The 19053-nt window shown below is 42.9% G+C and overlaps 1 protein-coding gene across 2 annotated transcripts in view; it reads left to right on the forward strand.

The window, feature by feature from the left end:
* Window positions 1-470: 470 nt before the first annotated feature.
* LOC135219322 (transforming growth factor beta regulator 1-like) overlaps window positions 471-19053 on the forward strand; it is a gene marked incomplete in the record, with an annotated part of 249284 nt that continues 230701 nt past the window's right edge. The window contains 1 exon segment of one of the 2 annotated variants that reach the window (XM_064255988.1): window positions 471-490. 2 annotated transcript variants of the gene reach the window in all.

Below are 19053 nucleotides of genomic sequence, written 5' to 3' on the forward strand. Positions count from 1 at the left end.
TGACCAGTATGCAAGTTATATTTGTCTTATCATTAAAAACCTAAGCCTATGAGTACTTTACAATGGCCAGAGCAGCTATATCAATGAGAGGAATCTCAGGGCTGTTTAGACAAACTTTCAAAGACTTGGAGACAGCAAACTACTGAATACTAAAAGGACCTGGGAGTCAGTCCAGTAATATTTATTCGGACAACTGTAATTAACCACCAGGGGCCAGTACTAAACACGGCGAAATACATTGGACGCCCCAATCCCTAGTGCATGTCGTATCCGCGGTTACGTTCCTTGCAGTCCATGCGGAATGCTTCTATAGAAATACCAATCTCACAACTACCAAACATGATTGTGGATCCTTTGGGAAAGTGGGGTACTAAGCTTAGGTACTGTGTGGTGGAAAACGTTGGGAGAACTGGACGGTCATGTTGTTGTTGTGGAATGGTTCTGCACATGTGCTAGTCATTAGGGAGCCAAGCATTTAAGAAGGGATTGGGTAAGGAAACCTATTGTTAAAGGAACTACTACTAACCTAATGTAGCATAACCTAACCTGACATTAATAAGCCATGTTTCTTAGCATTGGGACTCCAGCCCACAATGGAGGGAACTCCACCTTTTACCAAAAGCATATCGGGAGGGCCAGCGTACAATTTGAGATTAGGTATTAACAATCGACCGGCAAAAATTAAGGGTAAATCCACGACAAGCGACCAAATTACTAGCCAATACAAAGTCAGGTAGATCTAGGCTACTTATCCGCCGCGGCCTAGACTATGGCAGTTGCGGTTTATCTTTGCAGTTTTACCTACTAAACAAGAATTTTAAGTAATATTTATTCGGTCGACTGTAATTAACCCCCAGGGTACAGTACTAAACACGGTGAAATACATTGGACGGAGCAATCCCTAGTGGATGTCGTATCCGCGGTTACGTTCCTTGTACAAATACCCAAAGTCAAATTCCAACCACCTAGCCCCTGCGGAGATACAGCTTAGCTTACTTGTTAGTCTGTGCGTCACCTACCCTGTTAGTCAAGGGGTAGCTAAATGAGCCAAGACTACATAAATTACTATTCTGAAGAACCAATTAACAGAATTGTGACGGAAAACATATCAAACAGTACCTATTCTATCCATTTGAAGAGGGAACAGAGCGTTTTTATTTCGACCTCAGTCAACAGCATACCTTACATCATCGATATGTAGCCTATGTTTGTAACCATGGACATCATTATTCTTAATTCTACCTTTACAAAATTGATAATGTATAAGATAAAAACCTTTCAACGTGAGGAATGTCCTCACCTACACATCATATTAGGTATTTTAGTTCCGTACAGGAATGGGTCTTGTATTGTACGTGGGATACACAATGAATTAACCAGAGAGGTTTACCAAGTCAAAGACAGTTCGGCCTGGGCCGGCGTTCCTTGCCAGGTGGCCGTCTCATATATAACAAAGCGATTAGACGGAATGACTCACTCTACAGTATCCACTTTTTCTATAATTATACCTTAAATGTCTAGTTTTGTGCCTCACCCGTACATTTAATCGTAGACGCAACCGCGAGACACCTTAACTCTCACTTAACCTTTTAAAGATGGCAGAAGCTATCTGTTTTTCAATATGGCGCTCTAGACAACACAACAAGCGACCAATTTTGTCGACGGAGAATTGCACAGTCTGTCAATATTGAATGCATATATAGTGCAAAGAAGAACAATAAACGAGTGACATCGCCAAATAACAAAGAACAATACGTTCACTAAAAAATATTATTTAATAACTGAGGCTCATTATTAATATTTGAGGATAGTAGATGATTCCTGCCTGTGTAGATTGCGAGGAGGAGACATACAACTTTCCAATTTGAGGACCCTCCTCGATAAAAAAAAATAAAAATAAACAATAATAATACAAATTTGAAAAAGAATAAGAATAAAAAAAATGTAGTCTCATCAGCCTTACATTTCAACCTGGAAGAACAAATGTTATCAGTAGCGAAAGAAATAACCCCATTGAATTATTCTGGTTTAATTATCAATTCATGGTAGTATACTTAGCAGAGCATAAAATTAGAAGCTTTAGATTTTTAAGCAGGTTCTCTTGTCTGGCCTCATCTTGAAGTCAATGGAAGTTCGACGATTAACTCCCGTTTGCTTGTGAGCATAACTCTCCAAATGCTTCATATCTTGCTTAATTATTAGCTCTAGTTTCCCTACCTTTTTAATGCATCAGTGGAGATAATGTTTCCACAAATGAATGCGGAACATTCAAAATTAAGAAATTACTGTCGTGTAAGCTAGGTCAGTTGAAGCTATACTTCAAATTAGATAAGGTTTGTCACGTATACATTTTTACCCCTTGAAGACATAATTTCAAATTTTAATGCTAAGGGAACAGAAAGTACCAGTATATACCACAAAAGAGGAAGAAGAAATTGTATCTATTGAATCTTAAGAAGAAGAAGAAGAAGAGATAAGGTAAGGTAAGAAGTTAATGGTATGAAAGTGTGTTTGAAAACTGCAGTAAAATAGAAGTAAATTTCTTAGTGATAGATTTTGTGTCCGATGGAGTATGGAGTATAGCTATTTTACATTTCCCGAGGTTATTTCTATTTGAAGAAAGACTTTTGCTTCCAAAAAATATAGTTCTTTTTTTTTTTAAGGAGATATATTTTCTTAATTTTGTTAATGCTAGATTATAGTCTAAGCAGTATTCTAATTTTTTTAATCTTGTGCAGCATTGATTTAATTTCTGTTTTCATTCTTCATAAAATTATGTTTGTGTTGCATTCTATCATATGCAAGTATAGATTACTGTAATACCTTAAGAGGAAAAGGAGCAATTGGCACGAGGCCTCCACTGAGATAGGTAGCTATATAAGGTTGCAACTTTATAGGAATGAGTGTGATATGAGCGAATTCCCAATTGGCGGCACTGGAGAAGAGCTTCCTTTGGACCTACAATTTTCAGATCGCCGTATTCAGAAATGAGAGTACCTATCCATGGATTTTTCTTTTTAATGTTATTGACAATGTCACCTTCGTCCTCCGGCACATATTTCTTTTATTTTGGGTTTACGCTAACCCTTTTCATTTAGCGATATATTATTGATTCCCTGAATCTCTGTTATCGCTTTTTGTTTTTCCTATCTGTATATCTTCCAAAATAAGTGTCCGTCTATGGTAGTTTTAACCTGTTCAACTGGGGCCGTTAGTTTACTCATAATTTGCTTCTTTTCATTTGCTGCTTTGCTCTCTACGTCTGTAGATTTAATCAAAAGCACTTTTATTTTTAGTGATTCTGCAAAAAGTTTTGTCTATATTTGTCATAATCTTTGCGTCTTTATCAACATTGTCAATTTTGTTTTGAATTTCATCAATGTCGATCATTACGTAAAAAGATTTCTGAGACGAATCCTGACTCAACTTTGCTAATACCTCTGTGGTTGCTGTTATTTCTTCAAATTTATCTTCAATGAGATTTTTACGCGTTCTTTGTTCGGGCCTCTTGCAATTGTCATAGATGAGTATACTGCAATATAATGTTACTCTAAAGTATGGGTGTGTTAATATTTTTCATTTATCTCAAAGAGGTTTTTTAAATTTTTATTTATTATTATTTTTTAAGAAGCAGTCATTTTGGAGTACTCACAGTGGCAAAAAAGATAGACTTAGTGACCTGTATGTTTAATGTTGTTACTTGGTAAAAAAAAATGAATAAAACACACACACACACTAAAAGCCTTACGTAACAGAACCACAAAGCTCCCTTTGCGGTTTCTAAATTACGGGGAGATATCTCTCAACCCAATTCATTGTTAACGAGGATAACACACCAATATCATTAATGAATAGCACCACAATTAAGTTCTTTCACTTACTGAGCTCTCTCTCTCTCTCTCTCTCTCTCTCTCTCTCTCTCTCTCTCTCTCTCTCTCTCTCTCTCTCAATCTTGCGAGTACTCACAGCTAGGTTGATTTTCAAACCTTAGAGGACCGCTGTGTTACCTCGTTTATACAAGTTACTCGTGTAACTTTAAAGTATGAACACAATAAAAGTTTGTCAGATTAATTTATACTCTCCATTCATGAAAACTGAAACACAGGAAAAATGAATATTGAAACATTTGTTAAATTTATTGAAACATTTGTTAAATTTAAAGTTAAAATTAATTTAATAACTAAAGGTTAAACATATCAAAGAATAATATGAAATTAATCACTCAATGGGAATAACAACTCAGCGGCACTCAAATGAAACAAATACAACAAAATTAAAAGAATCAGGGCAATCGCCTTTTCAGGACCCACACACATATCGCTACACAACACTAGATGTCAGGTCACCTTAAAAATTGAATCAAGATGCTGTACGTTCTGTCCTGCATTCAGGTTTTATGGGTGAAAAGAGACAAGTTATACAGTTACCACGAATGCAGAACTGACTTACAGGGTTTTCATGGACATAAAAAAACTATAATAATTATCAAGTTCGTTGTCAAAAATAAATTCCAAATATGATAATGTGGAATTTCAAAATATTTGTTAAATGTGGCGAATTAATAGGTGGTGTGTGTCAATATAATTTTGAGCGATGTCACGCCCATATAGTGTACGTGCTTACGCATACACGCCCATAGAGGGGCACGTTGAGGAGCGATCAGAGGGGCGTTCGAACAACTACCCTTCCTCCCCCCTGTCTATCTCTTGAGTCTTGACCTCTCTTAATGGCTTCTCTAGCGAGAGGTACAAACAAGATCTATTAACACCTTCAACTCTCACCATAGGTGATAGGCGCAATACATACACCAAAAGCAATTTCATATATATAAAGATAAATGAATTATCATAAATAAAACAGTAATTATACTGCGTTACTAAAACGTCTACTGACGTTTATGTCAAAAGAACGTCGCCTGTGTAAAGCCATCTTTCGGTGCTAACCGCACCACAGATACCACATGCTAGAACATAGCAAAAATCAGATAAAATAATATTAAGAGAGTCATCCTCGAGTAAATGTGGCTCTTTCACCCTTAGCATGTCATGTAATATAGACGTACATATTCTAAACAAATACCTATAGTCATACATTGCGAATATATTTGGTTTTCACAAGAATATAAATACCGTAATATAGTTCCTGTCTATCGATTACCTGACAGACGGCAATTCGCAATGAAAAATCAATCAATACTTTCTAATGAAACCGATACTAATAACTCTATAGTATGAGATGGATAGTATGGAAACACGTGAATACGCAAAAACATTAGAAAAAACAATCGTCGCGAGAAGAATTTCGCACACTCACCCTTTCCACTGATCATCAGAAGACTACTAGTTCTAAGTTTTATCTCGGCACCAAAGCAACTTAACGTTAATCATGTGTTCTCATGCTATAAGAGCTGGTTCAAGGGATTGATATCATCACGTGGGCATAACAGCCTAGTCTTTGCCAACTCACGCGTTTGCAAAATCTTGAATTACTTGTAGGTTTAGCGTTTATAAGCCTTCAACATTGTTTTCGAAGTGAACTTGCCCGTGGTAAGGTGGCGTCCGGTTCGCTAACATGTGTAGGAGTATGTTACCCAACCGATCCAGCTGACTATCATTGTTTACCTAATACCTGAGTCAACTGCAGCAGCAGCTAGCAGCCTAAGTGCCTAACTGCCCTGACCATAACAAATGATAGTAGCATCGGGCTCGTATACCTAACATGTTGCATGTGATGAAATTTTGCAATTGAAGCCAATTTTGTGAGATGGTTAATTTTGTGGCATTCGTGAAATGAAAAGTCACGTTACATCAGATCTGTAACGTCTGCGATTATCGGAATTTATTTATTTTATATTACCTACCTATACAAGAGGTCGGAGGGCAATTGTCCTAAGCCCAGATTCTGAGGGCGAGTGTCGCGAGCAGGGTAAGTTACCTAGCTACCTACCTATCCTATTTAGGGTAATGTGGCCGGTGTTTGTTTACTTAGAATTAAAGATGTCCAGTATATTTTGAATGTTTTTTTTCTTAGGCTTAATTAGCCTACCTAGTACTTACCTACCTAGCTATTTTCCTGAAACTCGGGGAATGTAGTATTTTAACCTAACATAGGACGCCAGGGCCTAGGGTAAACAACCGCAAACGATCCATCGTCATCGCGTGGCCAGGCCTTATTCACTAGATATATAATTGGTGAAACAAGAATACAATTACAACTTTAAGCATAGGTAGTAGTACCATTCAAAAGATTGAAGTTTCGTCAACATAATGTGATATATGAAAGTGCCATATGAACTAAAATAAGCATGTGAGGTCTTTGTAAAATATGTTTTCAAGCCAGTTTTGAAATCCAATACCTATGGCGGCAATCGCGTGACTGGCCATTTTAACTAGCTAGGGTAAAACATCACAGCAGGCCAAACAGGCCACCTACAATCGAACGCTTGCCACCCTCCGAAAAAGTACATTATAACGCGTCCTGACACCCGAGATGGGCATCAGTCGCGACTTGTTGTTGGTGAGAAACGGAGCTAAAGACCTCTACTCTCCTTTCGAAGTAAGTATTTTCTCCTAAGTTAGAAATTAAGGCCAAATTTTAAGATTTAAACAGAGGGTACTGAAAATGGCGCCCACGGCAGTGGAAATCTCACCAAAACGCTTTAGAAATTTTTACTTGCAACTAAAAATGTTTCGAAGATTGACGCCATCTCGATGTTTACGGAGTCGCTTGTGTCAACAAACTTTCCATTTCCTGTGATAAATCCGTACACCACTTGTACCCACAGACGCTGGAGCACTTTTATCACAACAATCGAAACACGATTTCTCACCAACAGCAAGCCAGGAGTAAACAGCTGTTTTTGGTTTTTTTTTTTTAGAAGATGACAAGAAGCGTGCTCTTAGCTAATTTTTTAAATAAGTAGTAAAACATCAATATTTTACATATTTATGATGATTAATTTGAAAATATTCGTTATTGAAAAAGTAACTCGACTTTGACTCAAATTTAAGTAATTATTTTTCTGAATTAGAACGTTCTTTTAAGTTCTGTATTATGACGTCACGACATCTTGACTTTCGTACCTATTGTAAATAATTGCTATACTCAACTGTCATTGCAGAACAGTTTACCAGTTATTCATGCAGATTGTTATCAGCTATACATGTAATTGTTATAATCGTAATGCGCATATATATCTTTATTATTTACTTTTTGGATATATGAAGATGTTTTACTGCTGGATTATCGCCTTAGTGTGACGCAATCGTTTCGGTCCATGGGCCTCTGTCTGTTTTCGCACCATAAGAAATTATGGGGCCGAATTGCAATGACCAGAAAGTCGTTAAAAGAGGAAAGTTAGCATTGAGGGGCATATGTTTTGACTGAGAAAAATACAAATTTATTCAATAGCTAGCTTGTAAAAAATACTTGGTTATAAAAAACTTGATTGACAACTAAGCAGCATGTCAACTATGGGTTTCAGAGACAGTGCAAGCACGTTTTTGGGCAATACCTATTTCTGTAACGAACACTCGTAACAGAACGAGATTTTGCTATAGTGCATTACACCCAGTGCCGTAATTTATAAAGGGTATCGTGAATCACTAAATCGTAAAGAATAACGACACTTGTCCTTGTACCAAGAGACAAAAACTCCATTATGCAGAAAATAAATGGATACGAACACGTGTATAAAGCTCCACCTACCCTCTCCCCACCCCCCCCCCCCCCCCCCCCCCCCCCCCCCCCCCCCCCCCCCCCCCACCCCCCCCCCCCCCCCCCCCCCCCCCCCCCCCCCCCCCCCCCCCCCCCCCCCCCCCCCCCCCCCCCCCCACTCCACCCGCCATTCCCTTTTCTTCTTCGTTCCTCCGCCTTCCTTTCTCTCTCTCTCTCATCTCTCTCTCTCTCTCTCTCTCTCTCTGTTGCCATTCGGTATGTGTTGACCCTCCAAACTGGGTATAAGACTACACACAAAACGTTGAAATTGGTGAAATTAGGCTATGTATTGGAAGTATATACATAAATATAAAGCAATTTTATCATTATTGCATTACTATGACAACTAGAATTCAGTTCTTAGCATGCAAACATTAAAGCATGCAAACATTAAAGGTTACATTTATTTCTGGCATACGATTATTAAAGAAATTCAAAATACTAATAAAGACTGAAATCAATGAAAAGTGCTAGCAAAAACAAAAAAGCAAAAAAAACAAAACAAAAAAAAAAAAAACCTAGTCATTCCTCTGCACTTTTCCGTATTCGTTCCTCTATGGTTTTCAGCAGCCAGATGTACGAAAACGTTAGAAACATTTGATTTTATCTACTTTAGAAATATCTGTAATTTTTCGGGGTAATTTGGTTGTAAAAAAGGGATAATATACATGAATTAAATTAAAATTTTTAAATAACAAAGTAAATTTAAACTAAATAACGAGTTAAAGTAAACAGTTTAGGGAATAAAACTTTGCGGTTTCGTCGTCTGTCGTCGTCTGCTGTTCGTAATTGTGTTTATGGCGTGCGCGCTTAGAAACCAGGAACAGCAACGGGTTTAAAGTGCAATGTGGAGTGAACTGAGACCAAAATGTGTATAATAACAATCAAATAAGCACTGTGGAGTTTCAGTTTGTGATGGCAGTAAGGATAAAAACCGCCGATTACAAGGTAAGAATGAATTCAGTTCAAACCTTAACCCCGGGAATAACAAGTTTCAATCTTTCACTAATATAGGCAACAAAATGTTGTTTTATTGTGCTGATTACAACTGCAATCTTGAGTAAGATCAATAAACGTTACATACATACGCTAACACATTGTTCAAATGAGTGCTGGGAAGGCTGGGGAAAGATGGTGGCCGTCACTGATGAGAACCGTCCATGCAAAACGTAGCCGCCATATTGGATTTCAAAACTGCCTTGAAAACATATTTTACGAAGAGCTCACATGCTTATTTTAGTTCGTATGGGGGCTTTCATATATCACAATATGTTGACGAAACTTCAGTTCTTTTTAATGGTATGCTTAGAGTTGCAATTGTATTCATGTTTCACCAATTAAATATCGAGTGAATAAAACCCGTCCACCGTGATGAGGGTTGGCCTGTCGTGATATTCTACCCTATAGACAATCCACCATCTTTCCCAGCCTTCCCTGCACTCATTTGAACAATGTTAGTGCATAGATAGGGTAGGGTAAACAATCACGGACGATCCACCATCATCACGCTGAACAGGTCTTATTCACTCGATATTTAACTGCATGGTACAGGGGTGGACCATGTACGATCAGTGTGTACAACCCCATAAAAAGTACATTATAACGCGTCCTGACATCGGAGATGGGCATCAGACGCGACTTGTTGTTGGTGAGAAATGGAGCTAAAGACCTCTACTCCGGTGTCAGGACGCGTTATAATGTACTTTTCTTGGGGTTGTACACATTGATCGTACATGGTCCACCCCTGTACCATGCGGTTTTTTACCCTAGTACAACTCTAAGCATACCATTCAAAAGATTGAAGTTTCGTCAACATAATGTGATATATGAAAGCCCCATACGAACTAAAATAAGCATGTGACGCTCTTCGTAAAATATGTTTTCAAGGCAGTTTTGAAATCCAATATGGCGGCTAGCTATCATGTGGCTGGACGGGGCTGGTCACGGATGGACACCATCTTTCCCAGCCTTCCCAGCACTCATTTGAACAATGTTAGCGTATATACCTATGTGACGTTTATTGATATACTACTCAAGATTGCAGTTGTAATCAGCACAATAAAACAACATGTTGTTGCCTGTACTAGTGAAAGTATGAAACTTGTTATTCCCGGGGTCATGGTTTGAACTGAATTCATTTTTACCTTGTAATTGGTGGTTTTATCCTTACTGCCATCACAACTGAAACTCCACAGTGCTTATTTGATTGTAATTATACACATTTTGTTCTTAATTCACTCCACATTGCACTTGAACCATGTTGCTGTTCGTGGTTCCTAAGCACTAACTCCACAAACAATGTTACGAGCAGCAGACGAAGACACTGCAAAGTTTTATTCCCTTAATTGTTTACTTTACTCATTATTTAGTTCAACTTTACTTTATTATTTCAAAATGTTTACTTAATTGTTCCGACACGGGATACAAACCTTTTGGTCCTTTTACAATAGGAAGGTTACTAGCGGCAGCTGGATAGGTCGTAAGCTTTTGAACAAGGGGTTCGGTAGTTAACTGCTTGTCCGACAGTGCGCGTGCCGCACGACTGGGAGGTGAAGAACCACTTTTGCTGGTTTGTGGACATGCTCGTCATCGCTCTCTGCCCGCTTTATCATCGTTTGCTTTTAGGATTTTTTGTGTTTTCCCTTACTTTGTGTGTGTGTGTAAAAGTGAACTGTAAGTACACATATTCATTTTTCATATACACTTTGTTTATTTATGATTACTATGGATCAAGGATCGATGTAATCTCCGCGCCTCCTATTACCCGACGACTGTGCCCAGGATTGAGGGGCGTAAATGTGGAAAATTGAGAGTTTTCCTGAGATCGATCCCCAGGTCCTTTGTGCTCGGTACGCACTCGCGCCGAGCCGTGTATTTTTAGGTGAAAGTGTGAAAGTGAAAATTATAAGTGCAGTACTCTTTTTCATTTTTCATTTATATTTTTACCCTGTGCACTCGGTGCCGAGGGCACAAATGCTCTCGGCACGAGCCCTTTATTTTGTGTGAAAGTGAAATTGCAAGTGCAGTATTCTTTTTCATTTTCATATTTGTTCCAACACGAATACAAACCCTCGGTCCTTTAACAATAGGAAGTAGCTAGCGGCAGCTGGAATGGTCGTAAGCTTCGAACAAGGGGAGAACGGTAGTTAACTGCTTGTCCGACAGTGCGCACGCCGCGCGCCTGAGAGGTGAAGAATCACTTTTGCTTTCGGCCGCGGGTGTGAAGGACGTGTTCATCATCGCTCTCCGCCCGCTTCATCGTTGTAGGCTTTGTTTATATTGTGTTTTCTACTAACGGTTTGTTTGAGTTGAAATGAAACTGTAAGTACTCTGTTTTCATTTTCATTACTTAATTATGGGTCAAGATGGAGCTATCGCCGTAGATGCGGCAGTTTCCGTTCTCTTCATGAAATTGATACCCTTGAATTATGTCTCGGTGCCGAGGGCGGGAGCGCGCTCGCGCCGAGTCATGTATTTTGGGCGAAAGTGTGTACGTAATTGAAAATGTAAGTACTCCTTTCATTATATTTTTGCCCTGTGCGTTCGTTGCCAAGAGCGTGAAGGCGCTCGGCACAAGCCGCTTATTTTGTATAAATAGAATGCAATGAAAGTGGAATAGCAATTGCAGTATTCTTTTTCATTTTCATTTATTATTTAATTGCATCATTGTTCCGATACGTTATACAAACCCTCGGTCCTTTAACAATAGGAAGTAGCTAGCGGCAGCTGGAACGGTCGTAAGCTTCGAACAAGGGGAGAACAGTAGTTAACTGCTTGTCCGACAGTGCGCGCGCCTGCGCGCCTGAGAGGTGAAGAACCACTTTTGCTTTCGGCCGCGGGTGTGGAGGACGTGTTCGTCATCGCTCTCTGCCCGCTTCATAGTTGTATGCTTTGTTTATATTGTGTTTTCTACTAATGGTTTGTTTGAGTTGAAAATGAAACTGTAAGTACTCTGTTTTCATTTTCATTATTTAATTATGGGTCAAGGTGGAGCTATCGCCGTAGATGCGGCGGTTTCCGCTCTTTTCATGAAATTGTTACCCTTGACCCTTGAATTATGTTCTCGGTGCCGAGGGCGGGAGCGCGCTCACGCCGAGTCATGTATTTTGGGCGAAAGTGTGTAATTGAAAATGTAAGTACTCCTTTCATTATATTTTTGCCCTGTGCGTTCGTTGCCGAGAGCGTGAATGCGCTCGGCACGAGCCTCTTATTTTGTATTAATAGAATGCAATTTTCATTTTGTTCTTGACACTTACCTGTCAGATATATATATAGCTGTATTCTCCGAAGTCCGACAGAATTTCAAAACTCCCGGCACACGCAGTGGTCGGCCAGGTGGTTAGTACCCATTCCTGCAGCTGTTTCTGATCTTACCCCTCAAGAAAGAGAAGTACTGTATAAATATCGACGGGAGGCTCGTACTTTAGAATATGAGAACTCGCAACGCTTGAAAAGAGATCGTAAGACTCACCAGGACGCTCGAGAGGACGCCCCGATGCAAGTTAAGCGTTCTAAGCAAAGTTTTAAAGACGCTCGACGTCCATTAGAGCATGTCCCGCTTCAGGATGCTTTTGAGGACGCTTCTTTGATGGATAAACGTCTTATAGACAATAGAGTCCAGCGTGATCGAAAGCTTTCATTGAAAGACGCGTGACTTCCTGCGAGTCCTAAGTCTCGCTCCCTTAGCAAGGGCGCTCGCGATGACGATAGACGCCCGGCTAATCGGGATTCTCAACTTAGATCAGACTTCTCTTCCGTTCAGAAAGATAAACGTACTCAACTGAGAGCAGCTCGACAGGAATCCCGCAAAGAGGCTTTTGAAGAACCTTTGCCTCTGATGGCTTCGAAAGACAAGGCTTTACAAGAGAGTCTTAAGTTTTCAAGGACAACAGCGGAACATTCGCTCATTGTCTCGTCTATTCCTTCAGCGGATAGGAGCTCCCCCTTACGAACAGAGCCTCAAAGGATAAGCGCTTCTTGCTTAGCTAAAGAAACTTCGGCCTGTCAAGATCAAGGAGAGTCTTCTAACGATACACATCCTGCAGAAGAGGAAGAGCCTTCAGAAGTATCTACGGATTATAGCACGTTAACGCGCTTACTGAAGGAATTGTTTTCGGAAAAATTCCAAGCACCAGTTCCTCTCTCACCGCCTTCGCAACTATCCTCATCCAAGACGAGAAAAGCTCCGGGTTTTGTTAGGATGGCTTCTTCGCTTTCTACTAAAAGAGCGTTCAAAAGAATGAATGACTGGATGGAATCAAGGAAGACGAAAGGAAAGACGTCCTTTGCGCTTCCTCCAGCTAAGCTAAACGGGAGAGCCGGTATATGGTATGAGACCGGAGAAGAAACAGGGTTGAGACTTCCTTCGTCTGCGCAAGGTGACTTCTCAAACCTGGTCGAGGCACCGAGGAGATCTTACCTGTCCTCGGCTAAGGTTTCATGGACTATGCCTGAAATAGATCACCATCTAAAAGGACTGTACAGGATGTTGGAAGTATTTGACTTCCTAGACTGGTGCTTAGGAGCTTTAGGTCTACAAGCTAAGAGCCCAGAATCAGTGTCGCTAGAAGAATTATCGAGCGTCCTGTCATGTATGGATAAAGCAGTAAGGAGCTAGATGAGTTAGCTGACCCACTTTACTACGGGAATATTAAAGAAACGGGCGCTTTTCTGCAGTTTTACTGCTAAATCAGTTTCTCCTACGCAGAAAGCAGAGTTATTGTTCGCCCCCTTTTCTTCCAATCTTTTTCCTGAAAATATGGTAAAGGATTTATCTGTGAACCTGAAAGAGAAAGCGACACAGGATTTGCTGTCTCAATCATCTAGACTTCCTGCGGCGCAATCCTCTTCTCGAGTAGCTCAAGTACCAAAGAAGAATTTTAAGCCCTTTCGTGGCAGAGCACCATCAAGAGCTTCTACACGAGGAAGGGGCTTTGCTAGAGGTAGAACCCCCGCAAAGCAAAGGGGAAAGAAGTGACAACCTTGCCCTTCAGGCACCGGTGGGAGGGAGACTTTCTCTCTTCGCAGAGGCTTGGAGAGCAAGGGGGACGGACGCCTGGTCCCTCAAGATTATAGAGAAGGGATATAAAATTCCCTTTCTCTCCATGCCTCCGTTGAGCATGAAGCCTATAGACCTGTCACCATCGTATCAGCCACAGAAGCAACAGATTCTACTCGATTTATTAGATCAGATGATCGAGAAAAGAGCCGTAGAACGAGTGCTCTTGACAGATTCCCCAGGCTTCTACAACAGGTTATTCCTGGTTCCGAAGCAGTCTGAGGGATGGAGACCTGTCCTAGATGTCAGCAGTCTGAACCTTTTCGTGAAGAAAGAAAGCTTCAAAATGGAAACATTGCAGTTGGTCCTGGGGGCCTTGAGACCAGGGGATTGGATGGTGTCATTGGATCTCCAAGACGCTTACTTCCATGTCCCCATCCATCCCCAGTCCAGGAAGTTCCTCAGGTTCATTTTAAGAGGACAGGTCTTCCAGTTCAGAGCTCTATGCTTCGGACTGAGCACAGCTCCCATGATTTTCACTTGTTCCGATACGTAATACAAACCATCGGTCCTTTAACAATAGGAAGTAGCTAGCGGCAGCTGGAACGGTCGTTACTGTTGGCAAAATCTTTAGGCCTCCTGATCAATTACGAAAAGTCCCATCTGACCCCAACACAGTCCATCGTGTATCTGGGGATTCAGATGGATTCAGTGGCTTTTCGGGCTTTTCCGTCGCTAGAACGTCAGCGGAAAGGCTTAGAAAAAGTGTCAGCCTTCTTGGAGAAGGAAACATGCTCGGCGAAGGAATGGATGAGTCTGCTGGGGACCATTTCTTCGCTGGAGAAGTTTGTTTTTCTAGGGAGGCTACATCTCAGGCCCCTACAGTTTTTCCTAGCAGAAAATTGGCAAGACAAACAAAACCTAGAAGAGAATTTGAGAATCTCCCCGTTGGTCAAGAAACACCTAGAGTGGTGGCTCGATCCCACCAAGATGTCGAAAGGAGTGTCCCTCTGTCTTCAGAGCCCCAACCTAGTGTTATTTACAGACGCGTCTATGACAGGCTGGGGAGCAACTCTGGGAAAGGAGGAAGTGTCAGGCCTCTGGAGAAAAGAACAGAAGCCTTGGCACATCAACCTCAAGGAGTTGGAGGCAATTCGCTTGGCACTTCTAGCCTTTCAAGAACGAGTCATAGGCTGAGTTGTTCAGATCAACGCGGACAGCACCACGGCCCTTTCTTATATCAAGAAACAGGGGGGGACACACTCTCGTTCTCTCTACAAGATAGCGAGAGAAATCCTGTTATGGTCAGAAGAGAGGAACATAACTCTCCTGACAAGATTTGTTTCAGGAGTCCAAAACGTCAGAGCAGACATTTTAAGCCGTCGCAATCAATTGATTTCAACAGAATGGACTCTGCACTGCACATAGAGGTCTGCCAACAGTTATGGAAACTATGGGGACGACCATTAGTGGACCTCTTCGCGACTTCGAAAACGAAGAGACTGCCCCTTTACTGTTCTCCGATCATCGACCCGGAAGCAGTAGCGGTAGACGCAATGCTTTGGGACTGGACGGGGATGGATGTATACGCCTTTCCCCCGTTCAAACTTCTGGGAGAAGTAACAAGGAAGCTAGCAGCGGCGGAAGGAACAAGGATGACACTGGTTGCACCATTCTGGCCAGCAAGCGATTGGTTCACAGAGGTCATGTCCCTGCTAGTGGACTTTCCAAGAATCCTACCAGTAAGAGCCGATCTTCTCAAACAGCCCCACTTCGAGAGATATCACCAAAACCCGTTCGCTCTGAGTCTGACTGCATTCAGACTATCAAGAAACTGGCAAGAGCGAGAGGGTTTTCAGGGGCGGTGGCAAAAGCTATTGCCACCGCGAGAAGAGCTTCCTCTCAATCTGTCTACCAGTCTAAGTGGGCTGTTTTTAGAAGATGGTGTAGGAAAGAGGGCATTTCCTCCTCCAAGACCTCTGTGAGCCAAATCGCCGATTTCTTGTTCCATCTAAGGAATGTAGACAAGCTTGCAGTATCAACAATTAGAGGATACAAGAGTATTCTGTCAACAGTCTTCCGTCATAGAGGCCTAGATTTGACGAATGATAGGGATCTTCACGATCTTCTGAGATCCTTCAAAACATCAAAGGTTCCACAGGTTAAGACACCTTCGTGGAATTTAGACAGTTCTAAAATTGTTAATGGCGAGTCCCTTTGAACCTTTGCACGAGGCTTCGCTGAAAGACTTAACGAAGAAGGCCCTCTTTCTAACCACCCTAGCCACTGCGAAGAGGGTGAGTGAGATACAAGCAATTAGCAAAAATGTTGGATTTAGGGGACACAATGCAGTCTGTTCCTGGAGTCCTTCCTTTTTTAGCTAAAAACGAGAATCCTTCCAATCCCTGGCCCAAGAGCTTTGATATCAAGGGATTAGCAGGGATCGTTGGTCGGGAGCCAGAAAGAGTCCTGTGCCCTGTCAGAGCTCTAAAATTCTATCTGGATAGAACAAAACAAAGTAGAGGTCACTCGGACAATCTTTGGTGTTCTGTGAAAAGACCTGATTTACCAATGTCTAAGAACGCCTTAGCGTTCTTCTTGAGAAGCACCATCAGGGAGGCCCATTCGTCCTACCCAGATAGTGATCTGAAAATTCTGAAAGTCAATGCTCATGAAGTTAGAGCTGTCGCAACTTCGATGGCATTTCAGAAGAATATGGCGCTCAGCGATATTGTGAGCACCACATTTTGGCGAAGCAACTCTGTGTTCGCTTCACACTACCTCAGGGATGTGAGAGTGAGATATGAGAACTGCTTTTCGCTTGGACCATACATATCAGCAGATTCAGTTTTGGGTACGGGAAGCGGCACGAATCCTATCCTTTAGAAAATGGATAGGTGTGCTTTTGTATTATGGTTGTTGGTTTTTTGGTTGTAGGGTCGACCGCTAGAGGCGGACTTCCCTTTATTTTAGCCTTAAAGTTTCGGGGACTAACTTTGCTAGGCTAGGTCAGGTGGTGGTTTTTTCTTTGCTTCGCTGCCCGTAAAGTATGGTCAATATGGTCTAGACACATTGTGGTCACGCCCCCGTTGTCAGATCATCTAGATCTCACCAGCTATGCAGGTCACGTCCTTGCTGGAGACTCTAGTAAAGCAAAAGCAGACTTGGGTGACAGTAATCACGAAGTCAGCTATGCTAACAGGTAAGGAACCAAGGTGTCTATCATCTGCATGTGAAATGTTTCCCAAAATCCTTTTTATTCTGTCCCTCCCCACCTCCAATGGTGGGAATCAGCTATATATATATCTGACAGGTAAGTGTCATGAACAAAATGATATTGTTATGATACAATAAAGTTTGTTCATACTTACCTGGCAGATATATATATAGCTGTATTCTCCAAAGTCCGACAGAATTTCAAAACTCCCGGCACACGCAGTGGTCGGCCAGGTGGTTAGTACCCATTCCTGCCACTAGGAGGTGGGTGTCAGGAACCATTCCCATTTTCTATTCAGATTTTTTTAATGCCACTGTCCCCGAGGGGAGGTTTGGGCGGGTACTTGATTATATATATCTGCCAGGTAAGTATGAACAAACTTTATTGTATCATAACAATATCATTTTGGATCAATTTCCGCTCTTACCCGGGAATTGATCCTTCCCCTTTTATTTTGTGTGAAAGTGGAATCGCAAGTACAGTATTCCTTTTCAGTTTCATTTATTATGATTGTATCATATTATTATGGATCAAGGTTCCGCACTTACCCGCGAATTGATCCTTTCCCTTTTTTGTTCTATGAAAGTGAATCGCAAGTGCAGTATTGTTTCAATTTCATATTATTTTTCACTGCTGTGCGGGGGTAGGGGAACCGAAGGTCTGCCAGGAAGTCGTCGGAAAGCTCTCCTGCGACTCCCTTGGTATCCGATTCTTCGTCTTCTTTCCTGCCCCCCGCTCAGCTCCCTCGTTGTCTCCTTCCCCTTCGGGGGGTGGGGGGGGCGTTTCTGGGTCCTTCTCCTCGCTGATTCGTTGAGCGTGGAGGAGGGCACTCGGTGCCCCGTTGTATTTTGTATTTTTGTATTTGGGGTCTTCCTTGCGTTCAGGGTGGGGCATGTCTCCCCCCCGTGCGTGAGGGAACCCCTCTTACTAATCTGTCTGTGCTACCGCAGGTGCTATATCCGTGGGAGACGACCTTGGACAGGTGTGGGCCACTGGGGCTGCAGGGCGTGCCTAGCATCCATGGGCTGCTGCAGCGTCTAGCGAGGTCTGGGGCGGTGACCCATGGAGCGGTCTCCACGAGCTCCACGGCTGCTTATGCTGCTCCCCCCTGCCTGGTCTACACTCCCCATGCTGTGTCGGTGACGCCGTCTGCCGCTGTACTAGGGCCGGTCGCCGCCGTACCGAGGGGGGTTATGCTGCCGCCGCCTGGGTTCTTCATGTTGCCTGCCCCAGACTTCTGCTGTTCCAAGAGCTCGCACCTGGACCGGCCGCCAGTACCCAGGTTCCCGCTGGCTGCCGATGATTCTACAAGGCGATGGCTGGGACAGCCGTACCTGCCGTACCTGCCGCTGATGTGGTTCCCGCTGCTGGCTTGGCTGTCCCTTCTGTTCCTGCCGCTCCTGAGCTGGTTGCTGTACCTGTCGCTCCTGGTTCCTGTGCCTGTTCATGCTGGTCCTGCCCACGGTGTGTCTTCCCCAGTCCCAGGTCCTTCCGGACAGGTGCAGTCGGGCCGTGTTGCTTCGGCAATAGCCCCGGCTCCGGCCTGGATGGAGGACCTGACGACTGTCCTGTGTGAGCTGACGAGGAAGGTGTCGTCTTCGTCTTCATCGTCTGCTGCTGCCTCTTCCTCTTCGACTTCTAAGGCCCACAAGCCGAAGAAGAAGAAGGCTGCCCCCCCCCCCCCCCAAGAAGTCCCCTTCGGGAACTTCTAAGGGCCCGTCCCACCGGGGTGTCCTTCTGCTGGTCCTCCTGCTCCTTCGGGAGCGGGGCCCGTCTCCCCTTCCGCAAGGAAGAGATAGATGGGGACCAGAAGAGTACCGGTTACCACTGGTACTTCCTTGCCTGGTGGTAGCGGCATCGGTCTCTCATTCGCGAGAGGTTCCGAGTGTACGGTCTCCCGCAGGAGACCGTGCAATCAAAGTTCTGGCACCAGAGTTCGCTCGGCACCAAGACCGCGGCACGGAGCAGAAGGCTGGTGAGAGCTGCTCAGGTGACTCTCACCAGGCCAGCGGCCGCTCTCGCAGCGACCAGCTGGTAACCTGGGTTTCCCCCCTAAGAAGGCTCCTTCGGGAACTTCTAAGGGCTCGTCCCACTCCCGTGGGACGGGGGGGTTCTTCTGCCG

The sequence above is a fragment of the Macrobrachium nipponense genome, chromosome 1 (assembly GCF_015104395.2).
Source record: "Macrobrachium nipponense isolate FS-2020 chromosome 1, ASM1510439v2, whole genome shotgun sequence".
Lineage (NCBI taxonomy): Eukaryota > Metazoa > Arthropoda > Malacostraca > Decapoda > Palaemonidae > Macrobrachium > Macrobrachium nipponense.